The sequence below is a fragment of the Pleurodeles waltl genome, chromosome 1_1 (assembly GCF_031143425.1).
Source record: "Pleurodeles waltl isolate 20211129_DDA chromosome 1_1, aPleWal1.hap1.20221129, whole genome shotgun sequence".
Classification (NCBI taxonomy): domain Eukaryota; kingdom Metazoa; phylum Chordata; class Amphibia; order Caudata; family Salamandridae; genus Pleurodeles; species Pleurodeles waltl.
This window is the reverse complement of record NC_090436.1, coordinates 306,811,582-306,836,527: the sequence shown is the minus strand read 5'-3', so window position 1 is coordinate 306,836,527 and position 24,946 is coordinate 306,811,582. Positions and strand designations below refer to the sequence as shown.

General features: G+C 50.5%; 1 protein-coding gene across 7 annotated transcripts in view; it reads right to left on the bottom strand.

The window, feature by feature from the left end:
* Nucleotides 1–24,946, bottom strand: part of DDX4 (DEAD-box helicase 4) — a 1,597,047-nt gene that overhangs the window by 72,888 nt on the left and 1,499,213 nt on the right. The window lies entirely within an intron of this gene.

The following is a 24,946-nucleotide window of genomic DNA, read 5'->3' as shown; positions in this document are numbered from 1 at the left end:
ACCCGATTTCCAGGCAGTAATGTCTTGCGAACGTGTACATTGCCACCCACGTCACTACCACACAGATGTCCAGGACTGGAACACCTCATTCTAATGGTCGAATGAGCTCTCAGGCACCGAGGAGGCTGCTTATTGGTTAGCGCGTAGCAGATTGTAATGCAGAGAATAACCCAGCGCAAAATGGTTCTCTTTTGCACTGCCTGACCTTTCTTTTCTCCCATGTACCCTACAAAGAGTTGCTCGTCCTCCCGGAAGTCTTTTGTGCTTTCAAGGTAGAACAACAATGCTCTTTTTGGGTCCAGCCGGTGGAGTCGCTCCTCTTCCTTAAAAGGATGTGGGGGCGCAAAGAAGGTGGGCATAGTGATGTTATGTGTAGGAGGCTGGCCTCTATGTAGTGTGAAAAGCTAGGCACACTGTGCAGGGAGTCCAGCAACCACACATTGGTTTACAGAATTAGAAACTAGAGCACCTAATGCTCTATTTTTTATGGTAGCTTGGTGGAGCAGTTACGCCAATCTCGGAGAAGTGCAAAGCATTTGTTGTACTCACAGTATAAATCATGCAACTCACACATTCGAAGGAATAACTAGAGACCAATTTATAAAAATACTTCAGATTTTTGTATACATTTTAAGACTAAGATTATCAAAAATAGCTAAATACTTTTGAAGATAAGAAATTGTTGAAGTTTAAAGAAAATAGTTTTCTGTGCGTAATTAAACACCACAGGAACCAATGGAAAGTCACTTTTAAAAATGCATATAAAATCGCACATTTGAGTTACCAAGTTCTTCTTTTGCAGGTTGGTTGAGGCCGTCGGTGGGCATGCTGTGCTAGCTGGAGAAGTTCGGGCAACTGCCGGTTCTGGCAGGAGCAGCTGGGAAAAGTCTCTGGAGCTGGTCCAGGGCCACTGCGGGAGGACCACTTGGAAAAGGACTGCACAGGTAAGTTTAGAGGTGGTTCTTTGGGGTCCCTTGGAGTGTCGAGGTGGCAAGGGATGAGGGACCATTAAGGCACAGTAGGTTCGTCGTTACAGGACACAAGGTGGCTGGGTGCAGAGCAAATTGGTGATCCAGGAGCTGTGTGCGAAATTGCCCCTTGGATTTGGACTTAAGCTTTAAGGGTCGTGAGCAGGACAACGGGTGGCACTCTGGCGGGAGGTCCGGGGTGTCCCTCGACTGGGGCTTCCTCCTAGTCCTTTTTCAGCCCCGGGCGGGCTGGTTTTTCTGGCGCCCGTCAGCCGGCCAGCAACTAGGGTATTGGTACGGTTCGGCCACTGGAGGGCACAGTACCACCAAACATGGCACACTTGCAGGGTTTGTCCTCTTGGTCATTGGTGTGTCATGGGGTCCGGCTGAGGCTTCCAGTCCGGGAGATAGCAGCCAGTCAGTGAAGTGACCCTCATTGGGTTGGGGGGGTCTTTGTTCTTGCAGAGTGGTACCTCCACTCTGGAGAGAGTTCTTGGGCCACTGGTGAAGCCTGGAGGTCCTCTGGGTTTCTTGAGGTCAGTCCAATGTCCAGGTTCTCCGTAGCGACTATTGTCAGGTCCTGGGTGCAGCAGGCAGGGTTTCGCGCCTTTTCTTTGTGCAGCAGGTCCACAGTTCTCATGCCTTGGTTCTTCCTTGTGCTGGTCTTCTTTGTGACCTTCGAATTTGATTTCTTGGTCTAGGAATGCCCACTAAATACATAATTTAGTGGGCGTTTTAAGGGGTACCTGGTAGTGTCCAATGGGACACCTACTTTTGGGTGGCTACACCCACAATAGTGACTCCTTCCTGTGGGAAGGGTCACTCCCCTGAACCTGATTGGCTATTTTCATTCCATCTAAGATGAGGAAAATTAAATGGAGTGGCCACCTCGCAGGCAACACCTTAGGGGTGGTGCATTCCAGGTGGAGCTATTACTCCTATCCTTTGTGTGGTTTCCCGCCTTTGCTCCCGCCAAAAGTGGGTGTTTGCATAGGGGCTGAGCATCTGCTGCTAGCAGCAGGCTTGGGGGTCGAATTTCAAAGGCGGTAGGCCTTTTAAAGGTCACCGCCATGGCAGTGCACGTTACGGAGGGAGGGGGTGTTAGCTTCTCCACCCAGGAAGGGAATTGTTTTACAAACCAGAAATAGGGCTCTCCCCCAAGGTTTGTATATAGGGTGTCTGGAGGTGGCAGGCTGGATAGAACCAGTAACATGGCAGGGTAGTTAGCTTTTGCAGGGGGCATCTCTAAGGTGACCCCTGGGTACATTTAGGGATAAATCCAATACTGGTACCAGTTTGGATTTATCATTCTGAGTTGTTTGATACCAAACAACCCAGGGTTCAGAGTGGCTTTCCTTGTATCTGGGAAACTCGTGCTGACCAGTGTCCAGCGCATGTATTAAAATGGGTGCTCTGTTCACTCTGTGCCAAGTTTGGCAAGGACACAGAGGGGGCATATTGCTCATGCAACTATGCCCTCACATATAATATGGAGCACTCGCCTTAGGGCTGTAAGGCCTGCCAGAGGGGTGTCTAACCCATGTGGACAGGACACACAGGCAGTGTGCCATCTCGAGTTTGTGTTTTAGGTTTGCACCAGGTCACTCAGCCTGCAATGGCATTGCTAGGTGCATCTGGATGCATGGCACAATCAGTGCTGCTGTCCTCAAGGGCATACCCATAGCACCCCCATGCCCTGGGTATATAGGTACCCACTTACTAGGGACTTATAATGTTAGTTAAGGGTGTATCCAATTGTGCCAATGCATCACAACAGATTTAGGGAAAGAGCTCTGGCCCAGGGGACCTGAATAGCAGGAGCCCTGGGCACTACCACTTCAAAGACACATTAGCATAAGGCAAAAAGTGTGTGTGTGTGTGTGTGTGCGGGGGGGTATAGGGGGGCAGGGTATGGGCCAAATTACCACTAAGTCAGAGCAGGGGGTAACCAGAACCAAAGTATAAAAGGAGACCCCGAAGGCATCTGGGTTACTCAAAATGGCTGAAATATGTGTGATAGCAAGGAGAAGGAGAGTCCACGCCGCCCAGCAGAGGAGGAGGAGGAGGAGGTGCCAGAGACAGGAGAGGAAATACAGAACCAGGCAGACACTTTTCCAACAAACTGAGGAGGAGATTTATGACAAATACAGACTCAGCAGTGCAACAATATTAGAATTAATTGATCTACTCAATCCGCAGCTTCAACGCCAGACTGTGCGCGGCAGCGCCATCCCCACACATGTGCAAGTGCTATGCTCACTGCATCTCTTGGCCTTGGGTAGCTATCAGGGGGTGATTGCAGTGGCAGGTGGGGTATCCCAAAGTGCACTCTCACGGTTCCTCAGATGTTTCCTAGATGCCATACTCGCACACACATGTCCAGATACATATACCTACCCAGGAATGAGGCAGAAATTAACAGCACCAAGTTGGAATTCTACAGAATTGCCAACTTCCCTCATGTAATAGGGTGTGTGGACGGAACAAAGATACAAATTTGCCCTCCTGCAAATCTGGAATATCTGTTCCGCAATAGGAAATGTACCCACTCACTGAACATCCAGGTGGTATGTGACGCCCATAATGTCATCACTGACATTGTAGCCAAATTTCCAGGGAGTACACATGACTTACATTTTCAGGCACAGTGGGATACACCAACGCCTAGAACGTGGGGAGTTTGGAGACGGCTATCTATTAGGTATTGCTGAATACACCCTGAAGCCATACACACAGGTCACTGTAGAAACCATCCATGCCCTGCTAACATTGCTTATTTTTGCCAAACAGGTGACCGTGCATATGCGCTAAGACCATGGATACTTACCCCATACCTAACCCCTAGCAATGAGAATGAGAGGCGATATAACAGTGCACAATCAGCGGACCAGAAATGTCAGAGAGGACCTTTGGACTGTTAAAGGCAAGATTCCGATGCCTCCACAGAAGTGGAGGTGCGCTCCAGTATGCCCCAATAACAGCATTCAAGATAGTTTGCGCAAGCGCAATGCTACACAACATTGCCACTAGACGTGGGCTACATCTCACCACTGCAGAACCAGATTCAGAGGGTGAGGAGCAAGCGCTACCACATCGGCAGCCTGGAGATAGAAGCATTGCAAATCAAGGCAGACAGAGACGGGACCACATTGCAACCCAATACTTTGGAAGGTACGTGGCAACTGACACCCCACTCACTAATGTCACACACAAAGAGCCCAGTTGTGTAGTGGAACAAACAAAACTTTTTAATTTGTGAACCTAATGACGAAAGAACATAACTGTCTGTAAGGGGCTGCACATGTCCACCCTTAATAAGGACACATTAATTGCATGTGCCTCATGAGTCCTTCAGTGTTATTGCCTACATCCTCCTCCTGGTTCGCCCAGCATGGCTCGTCCCAGGTGGGTCAGCTGATCCATGATGTGCACTTCCACTCCTCAGTACACTTGTGTCAGTGGCAGATACACTGCTGATAGTGGACCCCTCCTCACTGTCCTGAGGGGTCTCACCCATGCCCCTTGCCACCTGCCTGGCCTCCAACATGTCCACTGCGTGGCTAATGCGGCCCAGTCCCCATGCCACATCCCCTGCAAAGTGGCCAAGTTCCACCTGCAGACTCACGGTCCATCTTGACAGGCCTGTAGTGTTCATGGCAAGACGGCCAATGGACGCTGCCATGCGGTCAAATCTAGTAACTAGGTGGCGCTCCCGGCGCTGTGTCTCTCAGCCACCAGTTCTGTCACCAGTTGGCGGATTGACTGTGTAAGTTCGCTAACATTGTCATTTAGTCTTGTCAACTGTGTGTTCACTTCAGCCAGACCATGTGTCATTATTTTCCAGTCTCTGCAATGCACCTGATATTATCCGTAATTGCCTTGTTTGCAGGCGCTGACTGGAAAGGAGGGAGGGATGCCTCAACTGCAGACATTGATGCCTCCCCTATATCCTCCTGGGGCACCGCCTGGACTTGGCCTCTGCGTCTGCAACGCGGTTGTGCTGCTGGCTCTGGATGTCTCACTGTGTGGCTGGGGCCAGGTGTTGTGTTTCCTTCCTCCATGTCCTGTACTTCTTCTGGAGGGGACTGTAGTGGTGTGCTGGGCCCTGGAATGGCTGCTGCAACCTCCTGCACTGCCTGTGGCCTGCTGTCTTCTCCCTGGATGGTGTGGCTGGTGGGGGTGTCGTGTGTGAGACCTGTGGGACATAGGGAACACACTGTCAGTCTCTAACATCTGTTGTATGCCTCTTAATAAACATTTGCCTATATGCTGACTACGTACTACATTGCCCATAATGCACCATTCTGGTGGTTGCTAGTCTGGAATGGAGCTAGTCTGGTTGTGCCTGCTGCTGTGTACTGGGAGAGTGTGGATATAGCATTTGTAGGTGTACATGCATATTTCATGGTACTCACTTTTGGATGTCTCTTGCGCTGAAGTGTGCAATGCTCCCATTCCCGACACAGCCTCAGGCTCCAGTATCTGCTCCACCAATTCCTCCATGGTGGTGGGATGGTGGGTGGGCCTCCTCCTGTGCCCCTCATTTCCCTGAGGCGCTCTGCCACCCTCTCCTTTGTCCTGGAGCGCAGGTCGTACCACCTTTTTTTGATTTCATCAAGGGTTCGGTGGCTCACCCCAATTGCATTGATCCTCTCCTGGATTTGCAGCCAGATCTTCCTCTTCTCAGTGTCTGGGACACTCAGGGGTGCAAAAAGCTGGTCATGGTGCTGGCAGCATTCTTCTGTTAGCACCTCAAGTTATTTTTTCTGAGAACCTGAGTTTCCTTTTCCTTCCTGCACTGCCTGTGTCTTCCATGGTAGCAGCAGCTCCTCTCTCCAGGTAGTTGCACAGCAGTTTGAAAAGGGTGTGGTCCTCCCTCCTCCCAGGTGTATTTGATGACTTCCTGGTTCTGATGTCATCAGCAAGAGCCAGGAAGTGTTTTTCCAACTGTTCTGCTGCACCTGCATGCAATTTGCGGGCCAGTCGCAAATTGCGACACCCGACTCGCAAATTGTGAGTTTGCTTTTAGCGAACTTTTTTCCTACCTACATCTGGCGCTATGCTCTTTTTAGCATGGTGTAAGAAGCTGGCTCTGTTTATACCATATCAAAATGAGATACAGTGTGCACAGAGTCCAGGGGTTCCCCAAGAGGCTTGACAGAGGCAATAATAGATGCTCTATCTGTGGTAGTGTGGTCGAGCAGTTAGGCTTATCAGAGGGTAGTGTTAAGCATTTGTTGTACACACTTGAGCAGTAAATGATAACACACACTCAATGACTTAACTCCAAGCCAATAGGTTTTTATATAGCAAAATATTATTTTCTCTATTTATTTTAGAACCACAAGAGTGAAATTGCAGTTTAGTATATTAAATGTAAAGTACTTTGCATAGGTATAGTTAAGACTTTGAACCAAAACAGTAATGTACACAGTTTTTCCAAAAATGGTAATAAGCTATTTTAAAAGTGGTCACAGTGTAAAATTCAACAGTTCCTGGGGTAGTTAAGTACAGTTAGTTCAATGTGGTAAGTAAAGCACTTACAAGTTCAGTCTCCAGGGCATAGGTAGCCCACAGTTGGAGGTTCAAGTCAACCCCAAACACTCAGCACCAGCAACACAAGGCTTGTCAGGTGCCGAGGTCAAAGAGGAGCCAAAATAACATTGGCGCCTGTCGAGACGGGGTGCTCCAATTCCGGTCTGCTGGCAGGTAAATACCCGTGTCCTCGGAGGGCAGACCAGGGCGGGCAGTGGGCAAGCAGGGCGTCCGGTTTGTAATAGAAATCAGTGGAGGGACCTGGGGGTCACTCGAACGTTGCATGCCGGGTGAGTGGGGGTGGGTGGCTTCTCAGGCCAGACACCGATGGGGGCAAGGGTGAGGGCTGCCTGCTGGTCACTGCTGCACCGGTGGTCGGTTTCTCACGGGTTTGGTGGCTGCTGCTGCAGTGCTTCTCCAGGTGTTGGATATCTTCGTCCCGGGCAGTCGTGGTCAGAGGGAGTCCTCGGGATTCCCTCTGCAGGCATCGTTGTGGGGGTGCAGAGAGGTTAGCCCAGGGTGGACACGTCGTCTGAGTCGCCTGGGGTCCTCTCTGGGTCGTTGGTTTCTCTGGACACGGGCCAGGGGCGTCGGGTGCAGATTGGTGGGGACTCACGCTTCTGGAGTGCGGTGAGAGCCCCTTTAAAGATGGTTTCTTAATTCTTTGGTTGGACAGGTCCGCTGTCCACAGGAGTTCTTGATCTTTTGTAGTTGCAGGGCAGTCCTCTTAGTTGGCAGAGGTCGCTGGGCACGCAGGATGCATCACTGGTGCAGGTTCTCTGAAATTGGAGGCAGGCCAGTAGGGCTAGGACCAAAACAGTTGTCATCTTCCTTCTTCTCTGTGGGGTGTTTCAGGTAGGCAGTCCTTTGTAGGTCGTCAGGAATCTAAAGTCCTGATTTCAGGGTCGCCCTTAAATACTGAATTTAGGGTTGTGTTAGGGTCACAGCGTAGTAGCCAATGGCTACTGTCCTTGAGGGCGGCTACACCCTCCTTGTGCTTTCTCACTTTGAGGAAGATGGAGGATTTTCCAAGGAGGGGGTGACTTCAGCTCAGGTCATCCTAGGGGTGGACCTGGCTGAGGGGGGTGACTCCTTGTTTTTCTCATTATCTCCCCGGACTTGCGGCCAAAAGTGGGGGCTGTGTTCGGGCGGGATGGGGGCATCTCCACTAGCTGGAGTGCCCTGGGGCATTGTAACACAAGCCTGAGCCTTTGAGGCTCACTGCTAGGTGTTACAGTTCCTGCAGGGGGTGGAAGCTGTGAAACCCCTCCACCCAGTGCAGGCTTTGTTTCTGGCCCCAGAGAGCACAAACAAATCTCACCCCAGGGGGTCAGAAACTTGTCTCTCAGTGGCAGCTGGCACAGACCAGTCAGTCTTGCACTGAAGGATTGGGTAAAATTCAGGGGGCATCTCTAAGATGCCCTCTGTGTGCATGTTTTAATAAATCCAACACTGGCAACAGTGTGGGTTTATTATTCTGAGAAGTTGGATACCAAACTTCCCAGTATTCAGTGTAGCCATTATGGAACTGTGGAGTTTGTTTTGACAAACACCCAGCCCATATACTTAATATGGCCACACTGTACTTACAATATCTAAGGACTGACTTAGACACTGTAGGGACATATTGCTCATGCAGCTATGTCCTCACCTGTGGTATAGTGCACCCTGCCTTAGGACTTTAAGGCCTGCTAGAGGGGTGACTTACCTATGCCACAGGCAGTGTTTTGTGTGCATGGCACCCTGAGAGGGATGCCATGTCGACTTTGCTTTTTTCTCCCCACCAACACACACAATCTGCAATGGCAGTGTGTATGTGTTAGGTGAGGGGTCCCTTAGGGAGGCACAACACATGCTGCAGCCCTTAGGGACCTTCCCTGGTCACAGGGCCCTTGGTACCAGTTACAACAATCTGTATGCCAGGGCTGTGCCAATTGTGGAAACAATGGCACATTTTTAGTGAAAGAACACCCGTGCTGGGTTAGCAGAATCCCAGGACACCCTCATTCAAGTCAGCATCAACATCAGGCAAAAATTAGGAGGGGGAGTTTTTGGGGGGTCAGGGGGTGGGGGTAACTGCAACAAGGAGCCATTATCCTAAGCATGGTTACCCCCACTTTTTGCCTGTTGTCATTATGTTTTGACTGTGTTCACTTGGATCCTGCTAACCAGGACTCCAGTGACTGTGTTCTCTCAAACATGGTTGCCTGGACCACAAACACCCCACATTTGGCATACTGGTGTCCCCTTATAAGTCCGTAGTATATGGTACCCAGGGCATTGGGGCAACCGGGGTCCCCCATGGGCTGCAGCATGTAATATGCCACCAACGGGGAGCCCATACAAAGTGTATCGGCAGGCCTGCCTTTGCAGCTTGTGTGAAAGGGTGCATGCACCCTTTTCACTACAGGACACTGCACCAGGTCACTGTAAGTCACCTCTATGGTAAGCCCTGAGGGCAGGGTGCATGCACCTGTGTGTGAGGGGAACCCTGCATGAGCAAAGGTGCCTCCATTTTCCTGGACTTAGTGAGCACCGGGATGCCATTTATTGCGTGCACTGGACATATGTTGCTACCTATGTCCAGCTACATAATGGTAACTCCGAACCTGGGCATGTTTGGTATCAAACATGTTGGAATCATAACCCAATACTGTTGCCTGTATTGGTTGTCTGATTCCATGCACTCTGGGGACTCTTGGAGGACCCCAGCATTGCTCCTACGAGCTTTCTGCGGTTTTCTGGGTAGCCCAAGCTGCTGCCACCCCTCAGACAGGTTTCTGCCCTCCTGCTCAAGCCCGGGAAGGAAGAACATAAAATACCCTCTGGGAGAGGGAGGCAACACCATTTCCCTTTGGAAATAGGTGCTACTTGGCTTGGGAGGGGTAGCCTCCCCAAGCCACTGGTATGCTTTGAAGGGCACATTTGGTGCCCTCCTTGCATGAACCACCGGTTCAGGGACCGCCAGTCCCTGCTCGGATGCAAAACTGGACAGTGGAAAGGGGAGTGACCACTCCCCTGTCCAACAACACCTCAGGGGTGGTGCCCAGAGCTCCTCCAGATGGCCCCTTGATTCTGCCATCTTGCATCCAAGGTGGGCAGAGGCCTCTGGGAGCATCTGAGCAGCTAGGTCAGGCAGGTGACGTCACAACCCCCTCCTGACAGGTGGTCACCTGGCTGGGTGACCAATCCCCTTTGAGGGCTATTTAGGGTCTCCCTCTTGGGTGGGTCCTCAGATTCGATGGGCAACACTCCAGCAGGACTCCTCTGCACCATTTACGTCCACTTCCGGCCACTGGAACTGCAACTGGACTCCACAGGAACCTACAATCTGCAGCTACAGTGACAAGACTGCTCGGCAACATTGTTTCTCTAGATCTTTCCAGCAACTGCAACATTTCCCTGGCTATGCATCCTCTGAAAGCAGCAAGTCTTCAGTCTGCACAAGAAGGAATCTCCCTTGGAATGAAGGAATCACTTCCCTGCATCCACAAGCACCAACTACAACAACAGCTGGCTTTGTGGATCTCCTCTCATCCCGAGCTGCGTGGATCCTACATCACAGGTGGTGGTCTGGAGTAGTCCTCTTGGTCCTCTCTACCAGCTGTCCAACTTTGGTGAAGGTAAGCCCTTGCCTTCCCACGCAGGACAATACCTCCGTACACCGTCTCTTGCAGCTACCAAGGATTGTTCGCATCTCCTCCAAGGGATCTTCAGGATCTGAGAAGCCCCAGCTGCCAACACCCTTCCCTGCGTTGCACAGCCCTTTGCATGCTTCGCCTGCGACGCTAGGCCTCTCCTCAGGTGTGCTGCGTGGGCCTCTCTCAGACTCCTGGGCTCCTTGCCTGTGGGTATTCTGTTGGGGCTGCCTACTCTTCTTTGGACTCTGTGCACTGCTGAGTCAAGTCCCCCTTGGACCTTGCTGGTCCTCGGCAGCTCCAATTTTCCTCCAACTGCAACATTTGCCTTTCCCAAGGCTTGCTGGTGTTTTTTCCACACCACATACTAACTGTAGGAGGCTGGACTGGCTTGTAGTGAGTACCAAGGGGTACTTACACCTTGCACCAGGCCCAGGTATCCCTTATTAGTGTAGAGGGGTGTCTAGCAGCTTAGGCTGATAGAAAAGGTAGCTTAGCAGAGCAGCTTAGGCTGAACTAGGAGACGAGTGAAGCTCCTACAGTACTACTAGTGTCATATGCACAATATCAGAAGAAAACACAATACACAGCTATACTAAAAATAAAGGTACTTTATTTTTATGACAATATGCCAAAGTATCTCAGTGAGTACCCTCAGTATGAAGATAGCAAATATACACAAGATATATGTACACAATACCAAAATATGCAGTAATAGCAATAGAAAACAGTGCAAACAATGTATAGTCACAATAGAATGCAATGGGGGCACATAGGGATAGGAGCAACACAAACCATATACTCTAGAAGTGGAATGCGAACCACGAATGGACCCCAAACCTATGTGACCTCGTAGAGGGTCGCTGGGACTGTAAGAAAACAGTGAGGGTTAGAAAAATAGCCCACCCCAAGACCCTGAAAAGTGGGTGCAAAGTGCACCTAAGTTCCCCAAAGAGCACAGAAGTCGTGATAGGGGAATTCTGCAGGAAAGACCAACACCAGCAATGCAACAACGATGGATTTCCAGACGAGAGTACCTGTGGAACAAGGGGACCAAGTCCAAAAGTCACGATCAAGTCAGGAGTGGGCAGATGCCCAGGAAATGCCAGCTGTGGATGCAAAGAAGCTGCCACCGGATGGTAGAAGCTGAGGATTCTGCACGAATGACAAGGGCTAGAAACTTCCCCTTTGGAGGATGGATGTCCCACGTCGTGAAGAGTCGTGCAGAGGTGTTTTCCCGCAGAAAGACTGCAAACAAGCCTTGCTAGCTGCAAGGGTCGCGGTTAGGGTTTTTGGATGCTGCTGTGGCCCAGGAGGGACCAGGATGTCACGAATTGCGTGAGGGGACAGAGGGGGCGTCCAGCAAGAGAAGGAGCCCACTCAGAAGCTAGCAGCACCCGCAGAAGTGCTGGAACAGGCACTATGAAGTGGAGTGAATCGGTGCTCACCCGAAGTTGCACAAGAGAGTCCCACGCCGCCGGAGGACAACTCAGGAGGTCGTGCAATGCAGGTTAGAGTGCCGGGGACCCAGGCTTGGCTGTGCACGAAGGAAATCCTCGGGGAGTGCACAGGAGCCGGAGTAGCTGCAAAACACGCGTTTCCCAGCAATGCAGTCTGGCGTGGGGAGGCAAGGACTTACCTCCACCAAACTTGGACTGAAGAGTCACTGGACTGTGGGAGTCACTTGGACAGAGTTGCTGAGTTCAAGGGACCTCGCTCGTCGTGCTGAGAGGAGACCCAGAGGACCGGTGATGCAGTTTTTGGTGCCTGCGGTTGCAGGGGGAAGATTCCGTCGACCCACGGGAGATTTCTTCGGAGCTTCTAGTGCAGAGAGGAGGCAGACTACCCACACAGCATGCACCACCAGGAAAACAGTCGAGAAGGCGGCAGGATCAGCGTTAGTGTCGCAGTAGTCGTCTTTGCTACTTTGTTGCAGTTTTGCAGGCTTCCAGCGCGGTCAGCAGTCGATTCCTTGGCAGAAGGTGAAGAGAGAGATGCAGAGGAACTCTGATGAGCTCTTGCATTCGTTATCTAAGGAATTCCCCAAAGCAGAGACCCTAAATAGCCAGAAAAGGAGGTTTGGCTACCTAGGAGAGAGGATAGGCTAGCAACACCTGAAGGAGCCTACCAGAACGAGTCTCTGACGTCACCTGCTGGCCCTGGCCACTCAGAGCAGTCCAGTGTGCCAGCAGCACCTCTGTTTCCAAGATGGCAGAGGTCTGGAGCACACTGGAGGAGCTCTGGGCACCTCCCAGGGGAGGTGCAGGTCAGGGGAGTGGTCACTCCCCTTTCCTTTGTCCAGTTTCGCGCCAGTGCAGGGCTGAGGGATCCCTGAACCGGTGTAGACTGGCTTATGCAGAGATGGGCACCATCTGTGCCCATCAAAGCATTTCCAGAGGCTGGGGGAGGCTACTCCTCCCCAGCCCTGACACCTTTTTCCAAAGGGAGAGGGTGTAACACCCTCTCTCTGAGGAAGTCCTTTGTTCTGCCTTCCTGGGCCAAGCCTGGCTGGGCCCCAGGAGGGCAGAAACCTGTCTGAGGGGTCGGCAGCAGCAGCAGCTGCAGTGAAACCCCGGGAAAGGCAGTTTGGCAGTACCCGGGTCTGTGCTAGAGACCCGGGGAATCATGGGATTGTCTCCCCAATACCAGGATGGCATTGGTGGGGCAATTTCATGATCTTAGACATGTTACATGGCCATATTCGGAGTTACCATTGTGAAGCTATACATAGGTAGTGACCTATGTATAGTGCACACGTGTAATGGTGTCCCCGCACTCACAAAGTCCGGGGAATTGGCCCTGAACAATGTGGGGGCACCTTGGCTAGTGCCAGGGTGCCCACACACTAAGTAACTTAGCACCCAACCTTTACCAGGTAAAGGTTAGACATATAGGTGACTTATAAGTTACTTAAGTGCAGTGAAAAATGGCTGTGAAATAACGTGGACGCTATTTCACTCAGGCTGCAGTGGCAGGCCTGTGTAAGAATTGTCAGAGCTCCCTATGGGTGGCAAAAGAAATGCTGCAGCCCATAGGGATCTCCTGGAACCCCAATACCCTGGGTACCTCAGTACCATATACTAGGGAATTAGAAGGGTGTTCCAGTATGCCAATGTAAATTGGTAAAATTGGTCACTAGCCTGTTAGTGACAATTTGGAAAGAAGTGAGAGAGCATAACCACTGAGGTTCTGATTAGCAGAGCCTCAGTGAGACAGTTAGTCATAACACAGGTAACACATACAGGGCACACTTATGAGCACTGGGGCCCTGGCTGGCAGGGTCCCAGTGACACATACAACTAAAACAACATATATACAGTGAAATATGGGGGTAACATGCCAGGCAAGATGGTACTTTCCTACACTAACTGCAATCCTTTATCCAGCGTGGGACATCAACTGCATCACTCAGGAACTCTTCATCTGCTGCAGTGCTGACTGTCTTTGTCTCCCCGTCGACGAACTCCAGCATCCGCAGACGGGTGGGTAGTGGCTTCTGCCATGACGGACACCTGGAGCTGGACTTGGTCCCCTTCTTTTCCAGGTCTTTCCGTTTCAGGATCCAGCTTTAGTTGTTTGCAGTTTTGTCTAGGTCTTGGAATATCCTTCTCTGAAGTCCTTTGGGGTGGTTTGGGGAAAACCAGAAACTTACCTCTTTCCTCCTGGTCGCCGGGGGACACCCTGGGACTTACCTTAGGGGTTTCCTAGTACCTCCATCTTCTCTCTACTGATTCCACTTCCATGGATGGGGGTCTGACCTTCTCATTCCACTTTTGTAGTATATTATTTGGTCTCCCCCTAGGCCTTTGGTATTGCCTATTGCTTTTCATTGTTTTCTATTGCTTTTTATACGTATTTCTGATTAGTATTGTACATACAATTGTGTGTTTGCTTACCTCCTATTGGGGAATTGTCTAACTAGAAATGTATTTGTGTCACTAAAATAAAGAACCTTTATTTTTATACCACTGTGTGGTTCTTTCATGTGTGTAAGTGCTGTGTGACTATAATTTGTATTGCATGAGCTTTGCATCTCTACTACATAAGTCTTGGCTGCTCAACCACAGCTACCTCTAGAGAGTCTGGCTTCTAAACACTGCGTACACTTCACTAATAAAGGGATACCTGGTATAAGGTAATAATACTATAGGTACTAACCACAGACCAGGCCAGTTTCCTACATAGGGGATCCTGGAATGGTGCAAACCGGTTTATGCAAGGAGGGCACCAACTGTACCCCTCAAAGCATACTAGTGGCTTGGGGAGGCTACCCATCCCAAGCCATGTAGCACCTATTTCCAAAGGGAGATGGTGTTCCCTCCCTCTCCCAAAGGAAATCCTTTGTTCTGCCATCCTGGGCTTGAGCTGGTCAAGCAGAAGGAGATATCACAAAATAAAATGATGGACGGAGTGTTGAAACTTTTCAAACACTCAACCCCCCAGTCACAGATCTGGGTTTAATCCATTGATATTTTGCTTGCCACATCACCCCAGTTCGGACCTAGCTATATGCAAAGTAGTCAAGACCCTGCTCTCAAAAGGAGCAGTCCAGCCCGAACTGCCAAGCCAGGGTCTCCCTGGACAGGATTCAAGCATCCTAGGACCGGTTTCAGGGTATCACCCTTCAAGCAAAAGGAGGGCAGAAACCTGTCTGTAGGATTGCAGCAGTGTGGGGTGCCTAGGAAAACCCTGAAAATTGGTAGGAGCAAAGCTGGGGGTCCTCTAAGGAGCCCCCAGAGTGCATGGATTCATACAACCAATACTGGCAACAATATTGGGGTATGAGCCGACATGCTTGATACCAAACATGCACTGATTCGGAGTTACCATTATGTAGCTGGACACAGGTAGGTAAAATGTAATCCCCGCACTTACTAAGTACAGGAAAATGGAGCTTGAGTTCGTAGGGGCATCTCTGCTCATACAGGGGTGCTCTCACACACAGGTACCTGCACCCTGCCCTTTGGACTAGAGGAGAGATGCCCCTACGAACTCCAGCTCCATTTCACTGGACTTCATAAGTGCAGGGAAGCCATTTTACTCTTTTGTGCCCTGTCTGTGGGAAACTGGCACCTCGTTGCAGTTTTTGCCTGGTTTCTGAATGCAACTTAGAATGTAGTGCACTGGGATCCTGCAAACCAGGTTCTCAGTGCCAGAGTTCTTTCCCTAAAACACTGTAAAATGAACTGGACACACCTCTACCTGCCACTATACGTCCCTAGTAAATGGTTCTTAGGTACCCAGGACATGGGGTACTAAGGGTAAGGCCCTGAGGACAGCATCACTGACTTTGCCACTCTCTAAGGCTCTGCACCCCGATGCACCCAGCACTGCCATTGCAGGCTGAGTGTATTGGGGCAAAACCTAAAAGGACAAACTCAACATGACACACTCCCTGTGTGCCTTGTCCACCCTACACAGCATATGTTATGGGTAAGTCACTCCTCTGGCAGGCCTTTCAGACCCTAAGGCGGGGTGCACCATACTATATGTGAGGGAACAGCTGCATGAGCAATATGCCCCCACTGTGTCCTTGCCAAACCAGGGACATAGGGAGGGAATAGAGCAGACATTTTAATGTATGTGCTGGACATTGGTCAACATAAGTTTCCCAGCTACATAATGGCTACTCTGAACCCAGGGTTGTTTGGTATCAAACAACTCAGGATGATAAAATTCAACTGGCACCAGTACTGGATTTATCATCAAAGGTACCCAGGGGTCACCTTAGTGGTGCCCCCTGCAAAAGTTAAACTATCCTGGCATAGTTACTGACTGGTTCCATCCAGCCTGCCACTCCGGACGGCCCACTGTTGGACTCAACCCTAAATGTACGCATGGGTCACCTTAGGGGTGTCCCCTGCAAAAGCTAACCTAACTGGCATAGTTACTGACTGGTTCCATCCAGCCTGCCACTCCGGACGGCCAATATAGAAAACTGGGGGAGAGCCATGGTTCTCTGGTTTGTAAAACAATTCCCTTCTTGGATGGAGGAGCTAAAACTGCCTCCCATAAGAATGTGCAACACTCTGGTGGTGAGCTTAAAAGGGCTACTGCTCCTGAAACTCGAGTCCCCAGGCCTGCTGCTAGCAGGAGATTGCTTCTCCCTTGCAAACCTCTGCTTTTGGTGGGAGCAAAGGCGGGAAACCAGACAAAGGGTACGAGGAGTGGCCTCACTGAGCATGCACCACCCCTAGGGACTTGCAAGTGTAGTGTACTCTTGTAGGAGGCTGGCTTGGCTTGTAGTGGGTACCAAGGACTTACACTCTGTACCAGGTCCAGTTATCCCTTATTACTGTAGAAAAGGTGTTTCTAGCAGCTTAGGCTGATAGAAGGTAGCTAGAGCAGCTTAGGCTGAACTAGGAGACATGCAAAGCTCCTACTATACCACTGGTGTCATATGCACAATATCATAAGAAAACACAATACACAGATATACTAAAAATAAAGGTACTTTATTTTTATGACAATATGCCAAAAGTATCTCAGTGAGTACCCTCAGTATGAGGATGCCAAATATACACAAGATATATGTACACAATACCAAAAATATGCAGTAATAGCAAAAGGAAGTAATGCAAGCAATGTAAAGTTACAGTAGATTCCTATAGGAGCACATAGGTATAGGGGCAACACAGACCATATACTCCAAAAGTGGAATGCGAACCACGAATGGACCCCAAACCTATGTGAGCTTGTAGAGGGTCGCTGGGACTGTAAGAAAACAGTGAGGGTTAGAAAAATAGCCCACCCCAAGACCCTGAAAAGTAGGTGTAAAGTGCACCTATAACCCCCAGAGAGCACAGAAGTCGTGATAGGGGGTTTCTGCAAGGAAGACCAACACCAGCAAAGCAACAATAGTGGATTTCCGGACCTGAGTACCTGTGAAACAAGGGGACCAAGTCTAAGAGTCGCGACAATGTCGAGAGTGGGCAGATGCCCAGGAAATGCCAGCTGAGGGTGCAAAGAAGCTGCCACCGGATGGTAGAAGCTGTGGATTCTGCAAGGACGAAGAGGGCTAGAAACTTCCCCTTTGGAGGATGGATGTCCCACGTCCTGAAGAAGCTTGCAGAGGTATTCCCACGCGGAAAGACCGCAAACAAGCCTTGCTAGCTGCAAGGGTCGCGGTTAGGGTTTTTGGATGCTGCTGTGGCCCAGGAGGGACCAGGATGTCGCCACTTGGATGAGGAGACAGAGGGGGCGCCCAGCAAGTCAGGGAGCCCTCACAGAAGCAGGCAGCACCCGCAGAAGTACCGGAACAGGCACTTGGAGGAGGAGTGAACCGGAGTCCACCCGAAGACACAAAAGGGAGTCCCACAGTGCCGGAAGCCAACTCAGAACGTTGTGCACTGCAGGTTAGAGTGTCGGGGACCCAGGCTTGGCTGTGCACGAAGGAAATCCTGGTAGAGTGCACAGGAGCCGGAGGAGCTGCAAATCACGCAGTACCCAGCAATGCAGTCTAGCGTGGGGAGGCAGGGACTTACCACCAAACTTGGACTGAAGAGTCACTGGACTGTGGGAGTCACTTGGACAGAGTTGTTGAGTTCCAGGGACCATGCTTGCCATGCTGAGAGGGGACCCAGAGGACCGTTGATGCAGTCTTTTTTTGCCTGCGGTTGCAGGGGGAAGATTCCGTCGACCCACTGGAGATTTCTTCAGAGCTCCTGGTGCAAGAAGGAGGCAAGCTACCCCCAGAGCATGCACCACCAGGAAACAGGTGAGAAAGCCGGCAGGATGAAGCGATACAAGGTTGCAGTAGTCATCTTTGCTACTTTCTTGCGGTTTTGCAGGCGTCCTGAGCAGTCAGCGGTCGATCCTTTGGCAGAAGGTGAAGAGGGAAATGCAGAGGAACTCTGATGAGCTCTTGCATTCGGTATCTGAAGAATTCCCCAAAGCAGAGACCCTAAATAGCCATAAAAGGAGGTTTGGCTACCTAGGAAGGAGGATAGACTAGTAACACAGGTAAGAGCCTGTCAGAAGGAGTCTCTGACGTCACCTGCTGGCACTGGCCACTCAGAGAAGTCCAGTGTGCCAGCAACACCCCTGTTTCCAAGATGGCAGAGGTCTGGAGCACACTGGAGGAGCTCTGGGCACCTCCCCTGGGAGGTGCAGGTCAGGGGAGTGGTCACTCCCCTTTCCTTTGTCCAGATTTGCGCCAGAGCAGGGCTGGGGGATCCCTGAACCGGTGTAGACTGGCTTATGCAGAGATGGGCACCATCTGTGCCCATCAAAGCATTTCCAGAGGCTGGGGGAGGCTACTCCTCCCCAGCCCTGACACCTTTTCCCAAAGGGAGAGGGTGTAACGTCCTTTGTTCTGCCTTCCTGGGCCAAGCCTGGCTGGACCCCAGGAGGGCAGAAACCTGTCTGAGGGGTTGGCAGCAGCAGCTGCAGTGAAACCCCGGGAAAGGCAGTGTGGCAGTACCCGGGTTCTGTGCTAGAGACCCGGGGGATCATGGAATTGTCTCCCCAATGCCCCAATGTGACAATTCCATGATCTTAGACATGTTACATGGCCATGTTCGGAGTTACCATTGTGACGCCATACATAGGTAGTGACCTATGTATAGTGCACGTGTGAAATGGTGTCCCCGCACTCACAAAGTCCGGGGAATTTGCCCTGAACAATGTGGGGGCACATAACAAACATACTCAAAACATAGGGTTTTCACTATGAGCACTGGGCCCTGGCTAGCAGGATCCCAGTGGACAGTGAAAACACCCTGACATATACTCACAAACAGGCCAAAAGTGGGGGTTAGAAAGAGGCTATTTTCTCACAAACCTCCATCTCATTTTCCTCCATGTTGGATGGCAGAAAAAATATCCAAAAGGGTTTAGAGAAGTGACCCTGACAACAGGAAGTCATCACTGTAGTGGGTGTAGCCACCCAAAGGTAAGTGTCCCACTGGACACTACCAGGTTCCCCTAAAAATGTCCACTAAATTCAGAATTAAGTAGGAACCCTGTAGGAAGTTGGCACTGTATATACCATCCCAAAGTGAGAGTTAATGTGCACAGAGTCCAAGGGTTCCCCGCAGAGGTTGATAGTGGCAAAATTAGATAATACTAATGCTCTATTTTGTGGTAGTGTAGTCGAGCAGTAGGCTTATCAGAGGGTAGTGTTAAGCATGTTGTACACACACACACAGGCAATAAATGAGAACACACACTCAAAGACTTAACTCCAGGCCAATACGTTTTATATAGAACAATATTATTTTCTTAATTTATTTTAGAACCACAAGATTCAGAATTTAGGTAAGTACATAATTCATAAGGTACTTCATACAGTTAAGTATGGAACTTTGATTTAAAACAGTAGTACACACAGAGTTGGTTAAAATGGCAATAAGCCATTTTAAAAGTGGACACTGCAAAAATCAACAGTTCCTGGGGGAAGTAAGTATTGGTTAGTTTCTCAGGTAAGTAAAGCACTTACAATTTCAGTCACCTGGGCATAGGCAGCCCACCATTGGGGGTTAAAGGCACCTCCAAAGCCACCGCACCAGCAGCACAGGGTCGGTCAGGTCACAGGTCAAAGGTGGGCCCAAATAACATAGGCGCCTATAGAGAACAGGGGCGCTCCCGTTCCAGTCTGCTAGCAGGTAAGTACCTGCATCCTCGGGAAGCAGACCGGAAGGTTTTTGTAGAGCATGGGGGTGGGGGGGAACAGGCACACAAAAACACCCTCAGCGGCACAGGGGCGGCCGGGTGCAGTGTTCAAAGTAAGCGTCGGGTTTTGTATTGAAAACAATGGAGGGACCCGGGTGTCACTCTGCCGATGCATGCAGGGCACAGGGGGGGCTTCTTGGGCCAGCCACCGACTGGGCTAGGATGAGGGCTGCCTGCTAGTCACTCCTGCACTGGTAGGTGGTTCCTCTCGATCCTGGGGGCTGCGGGTGCAGTGCTTGGTCCAGGCGTTTGGTTCCTTTGTTAAAAGGCAGTCGCGGTCAGGGGGAACCTCTGGATCCTCTCTGCAGGCATCGCTGTGGGGGTGCAGGGAGGTCGACTCAGGGTGTCCACGTCGTTGGAGTCTCCTGGGAGGCCTCTCTGCGGTGTTCGTTGTCCTGAACTCGAGCCGGGGAAGTCGGGTGCAGAGTATGAAGATTTACACTTCTGGCGGGAAGTTAGAGTGTCTTCAAAGTTGTTTTCTTTGCTGTTGTTTCTGGACAGAGCCACTGTCCTCGGGAGGTTCTTAGTCCTTTAGGTGCAGGTCAGTCCTCTGAGTCCTTAGAGGTTGCTGGTCCCAGTGGATGCGTCGCTGTGCAGGTTCTTTGAGTCTGAAGACAGGCCGGTAGGGCTGGGGCCAAGTCAGCTGGCGTCTCAGTCGTCTCTGCGGGGTTGCAGGCCAGCAGTCCTTCTTTCTTCAGGTTGCAAGAATCTGATTTCCTGGGTTGAGGGTTGCCCCTCAATACTCAATTTAAGGGTGTATTTAGGTTTGGGGGCAGTAGCTAATGGCTATTGTCCTGGATGGTGGCTACACTCTCTTTGTGCCGTCTCCCTGAGGGGAGGGGGGCACATCCCTATTCCTATTGGTGGAATCCTCCAAAACAAGATGGAGGATTACTTAAGGCAGGGGTCACCTCAGCTCAGGACACCTTAGGGGCTGTCCAGACTGGTGGGTGGTGACTCCTTGTTTTTCTCATTATCTCCTTCGGACTTGCTGCCAAAAGTGGTGGCTGTGTCCAGAGGGACGGGCCTCTCCACTAGCTTAAATGCCTTGGGGCGCTGTAACAAAAGGCATGAGGCTCACGGCCAGGTGTTACAGTTCTTGCAGAGGGAGGTTAGAAGCACCTCCCCCCAGTGCAGGCTTTGTTCCTGGCCACAGAGTGGCACTTTCAATCATAACATAGCATCAACAAAAGGTAAAACGTTAGGGAGTAACCATGCCAAGGGAGGCATTTCCCTACACTCCCCTAGACCAAAATGTTATAATCATCTGGAAGAAAAGAAGACAGCACCAAAGAACCTGCCAAGACAAGAACAGAGGACCTGCAGCATCAGAAGATGCTCCAAGACCCCTGCTTATTACACCAGTGTCCGGACAAGCGCTGATGCAGAGGAGCTGACCACTGAACTGACCTCAAAAGACCCAGAGGACCTTCAGGCTTCGAAAATAGCCAGAGATCTCCCTCCTGAGTGGAGGCACCACTCAAGAAATCAAAGGAACCTTCAAACCAGTGAGGGACACTTCACCAACTGGATATCTCCGCAGCAGGACCCGACGACGCACCAATGACAGCCCACAGGAGACCTGCAAGTGTGCCAAGCTTGGTGGCACAGCATTCTCCCATGGCCAAGTTGTGGCAATACCCCACGTACTGACCAGTGCACATCGGACATCACCAACAACAGCTCCCCCAGAGTTGCAACTGGACCAGGAGGAAGCCGCAGTCAAGGCACTTCAGTAACACCATGGACCACCCACCAGAGTGCCTGTGACGTCCTGCGGAACCCCCAAGAAGAAGACTTACCTACAGCTCCAAAGGGTCCCCTTGTGCACAGAATCCAGAACCTCCAAAACGCCCTGCACCTGACCGCCCTCAGCCTGGCATCGCAGGATCTGTTGTGTGCCCGGTCCCCAAATCCTTGCGACCTCAACAGCCCCAGGGGACCCCAGGCACCAACTTAAGATCTGCAAATCAGCTCCTTTTCCAAGTGGCCTGTCCAGGTGGCCCTGTGCCAAGAGGTTTTCCAACGTTGCTCCCGCCGGAACTGGGAGCCGCCCAAGGCTCTCCAGCTGGCACATGGTGCTCACTGACTACCTCAACCACCCTGCAAAAGAAGAGACTGGTAACCCAACTGTATGATTTTTAATGCATTTTTAAAAGTGACTCCCCTGATTCCTATGGTGCGTAATTACGCACATGAATACTAATTTTATTAAATTTCAAAAAGTCATATCTCAAAAAGTACTTAACGTATCTTAAAGGTTTTGGCCTTAAAATGTATATAAAAGGGGTAAGTACTTTTTTTTTTATACATTCTGGTCGCAGGTTATTTATTGAGTGTGTGTGGTGAATGACTGGATTTGTGAATACAGCAAATACTTATCAAATCTCCTGGATTACCCTAACTGCTAAACCAGCTACCTTAAAAATTGGAGCATTAGGTGGTCTAATTTTAACCTCTAGAAACAAACGTGTGGTTGCCTGGACCCCCTGCACAGTATGCCACTTTTGCACACTACATAGAAGGCCGGCCTCCTACACCTCCATCTTGGATGGAAGGAAAATAGTCAATCAGGGATAGGGAAGTGACTCTTCCCACAGGAACTGATAACTTTAATGGTAATGGGTACAGCCACCCAAAGGTAGGTGACTGTAGTAAGCTGGCCTGGTGTGTGCTGGGTACCTAATACACCTTATACTAGGACATGGTATCCCCTATTAGTGTAGGCAGTATATAGAAGCCAGGCTCTCTAGAAGTAGCTGTGGATGAGCAGCCAAGGCATATTTAGGAGACCTGCAAAGCTCATGGAATACCACTGTAGACACACAGCACTTACACACATGAAAGCAAACACTCAGTGTTACAAAAATAAAGGTACTTTATATTAGTGACACAATTACCAAAAAGTACTAGAGAGGCACCCCTCCAATAGGAGGTAAGTAACACACTAAATATGTACACTAGTAAACAAATAGGCATAAATAACAATAGAAAACAGTGCACATAGCAACAGACAATAGTGACCCTAGGAGGTGCCCAAACCATAAACTACAAAAACCGAAATGCGAATGCAGGACCCCCAGCAAGGTAAGTGGGTTGTGTAGAAGGGAGCTGGAGTAACTAGGAAACCCAAAATGTAAGTACCAAAGTGCCCCCCAGCGACCAGGAAGAAAGGCGTAAGTTACTGGATTTTCACCAAACCACCCAAAAGGACTAAAAGAAGAAAATGCAATACACGGTCTGGACTGCAAGAAACCAGGGGTATATTCCTGAAGAGGAAGATCTGTGGAAGAAGGGGACTAAGTTCAGACGTCACAGGTGTGTGGGTGGTAGAAGGAGTCACTACCCACCCATCTGTATTGGAGGAGTTGGTCGACGGTAGGACGAAGACGGTGAGCAATGCAGCTCTGGAGCCAGAGAAGAGTTCCTAGAGGATGCATTTGACGTCCCACGCTGGATACAAGATTGCAGTCAGTCAGTGGAGTGGAAAAGCCATCAACAAGTCCTTGGCAAAAGCAGAAGTCATGGTGAAGCAAAAGTGGAGCTGCCGGGGGCCAGCTATGTCCAGGAGGAATCAATTCATGGGGGGAGTCCTGAGGGGACCCTCAGCAAGGCATAGAGTCCACAGAAGAAAAAGAAGCCCACACAGGAGACCCACTGGACAAGGAACCAAGAGTCACAGAGGAGCCCACGCAGCAGAACTGGAGAAAGGTTCCACGCCGCAGGAGAAGCACACAGAGGGCTGTGTGCCGCAGGAAGGAGTGCTGGGGGCTGGGGCTACACAGAGCCTGAAGATCCCTTGGAGAAGATGCCAACAAGCCTTAGTAGCTGCAGAAGATGCTGTGCCCGGGGATACAATCCTGCATGGGAAGGCAAGGGCTTACCTCCTCCAAAGCTGGACAGCTGGCAGAGAGGAACAAGAGAACTACTCCAGACCACCACCAGTGATGCAGAATCCACGCAGCTCAGGATGAGAGGAGATCCACGCAGCCAGTTGTCCTTCACTCCAAGGGAGATTCCTTTTTTCTTCTCGTGCAGACAAGATTTGCCGCCCTCAGAGGATGCACAGCTGAGGAAATGTTGCAGAAGCTGGAAAGAGCCATGGAAACAATGTTGCAAGCAGAGCCATTGTCGTGGATGCAGATAGTCTGTTCCTGGAGGGTCCAGTCGCAGTTCCAGTGGCCAGAAGTCAAAGTAGAGGTTGCAGAGGAATGCTGGTGGAATCTTGCACGTAGAATCTGAGGACCCACCCAAGAGAGAGACCCTAAATAGACCGAAAGGGGGACAGGTTACCTAGCCAGGTGTCCACCACTATCAGGAGGGGGCTCTGACATCACCTGCCACTCAGATGCTCCCAGAGACCCCTGCCCACCTTGGAATCAAGATGGCAGAACCCAGGGACCCTCTGGAGGAGCTCAGGGCACCACCCCAAGGGTGGTGATGGACAGGGGAGTGGTCACTCCCCTTTCCATTGGCCAGTTTTGCGCCAGTGCAGGGACTGGGGGTCCCTGAAATGGGGTAGACTGGTTTATACAAAGAAGGCACCAAATGTACTCTTCAAAGCATACCAGTGGCTTGGGGAGGATATCCTTCCCAAGTCATGTAAAACCTATTTCCTAAGGGAGAGGTGTTACCCCCCTCTCCCAAAGGAAATCCTTTGTTCTGGGCTTGAGCTGTTCAAGCAGCAGGAGGGCAGAAACCTGTCTGAGGGGTGGCAGGCTGACACAGACCGATCAGTCCTACACTAGCAGTTGGTCTAACATACAAGGGGCATCTCTAAGATCCCCCTTCTGTGTGCATTTTTCAATAAATCCCACACTGGCATCTGTGTGGATTTATTGTGATGTTTAATACGAACAGGAGGGAGTGCGTAAATAAATTCTGGTTCTGGAAAGGGGATCCAGCTAAACTAAGAAATAAAAACACCTAAACAGATACCCATGTAAGTTTTTTATTAGGGGGTTCTGTTTGGTGTGATTAAAAAGAGGACTGGGACACCAATGTGAGAGCAGTGACTCACTGGGTCGCCTATCTAAAAGGAAGAAGCCGACATGTTTCTGCCCTCAAAAAATGAGCTAAGGGAAGGTCTCGGGACATTCATCAGGGCGAAGGATCCCTGGTATTCATGCTCAG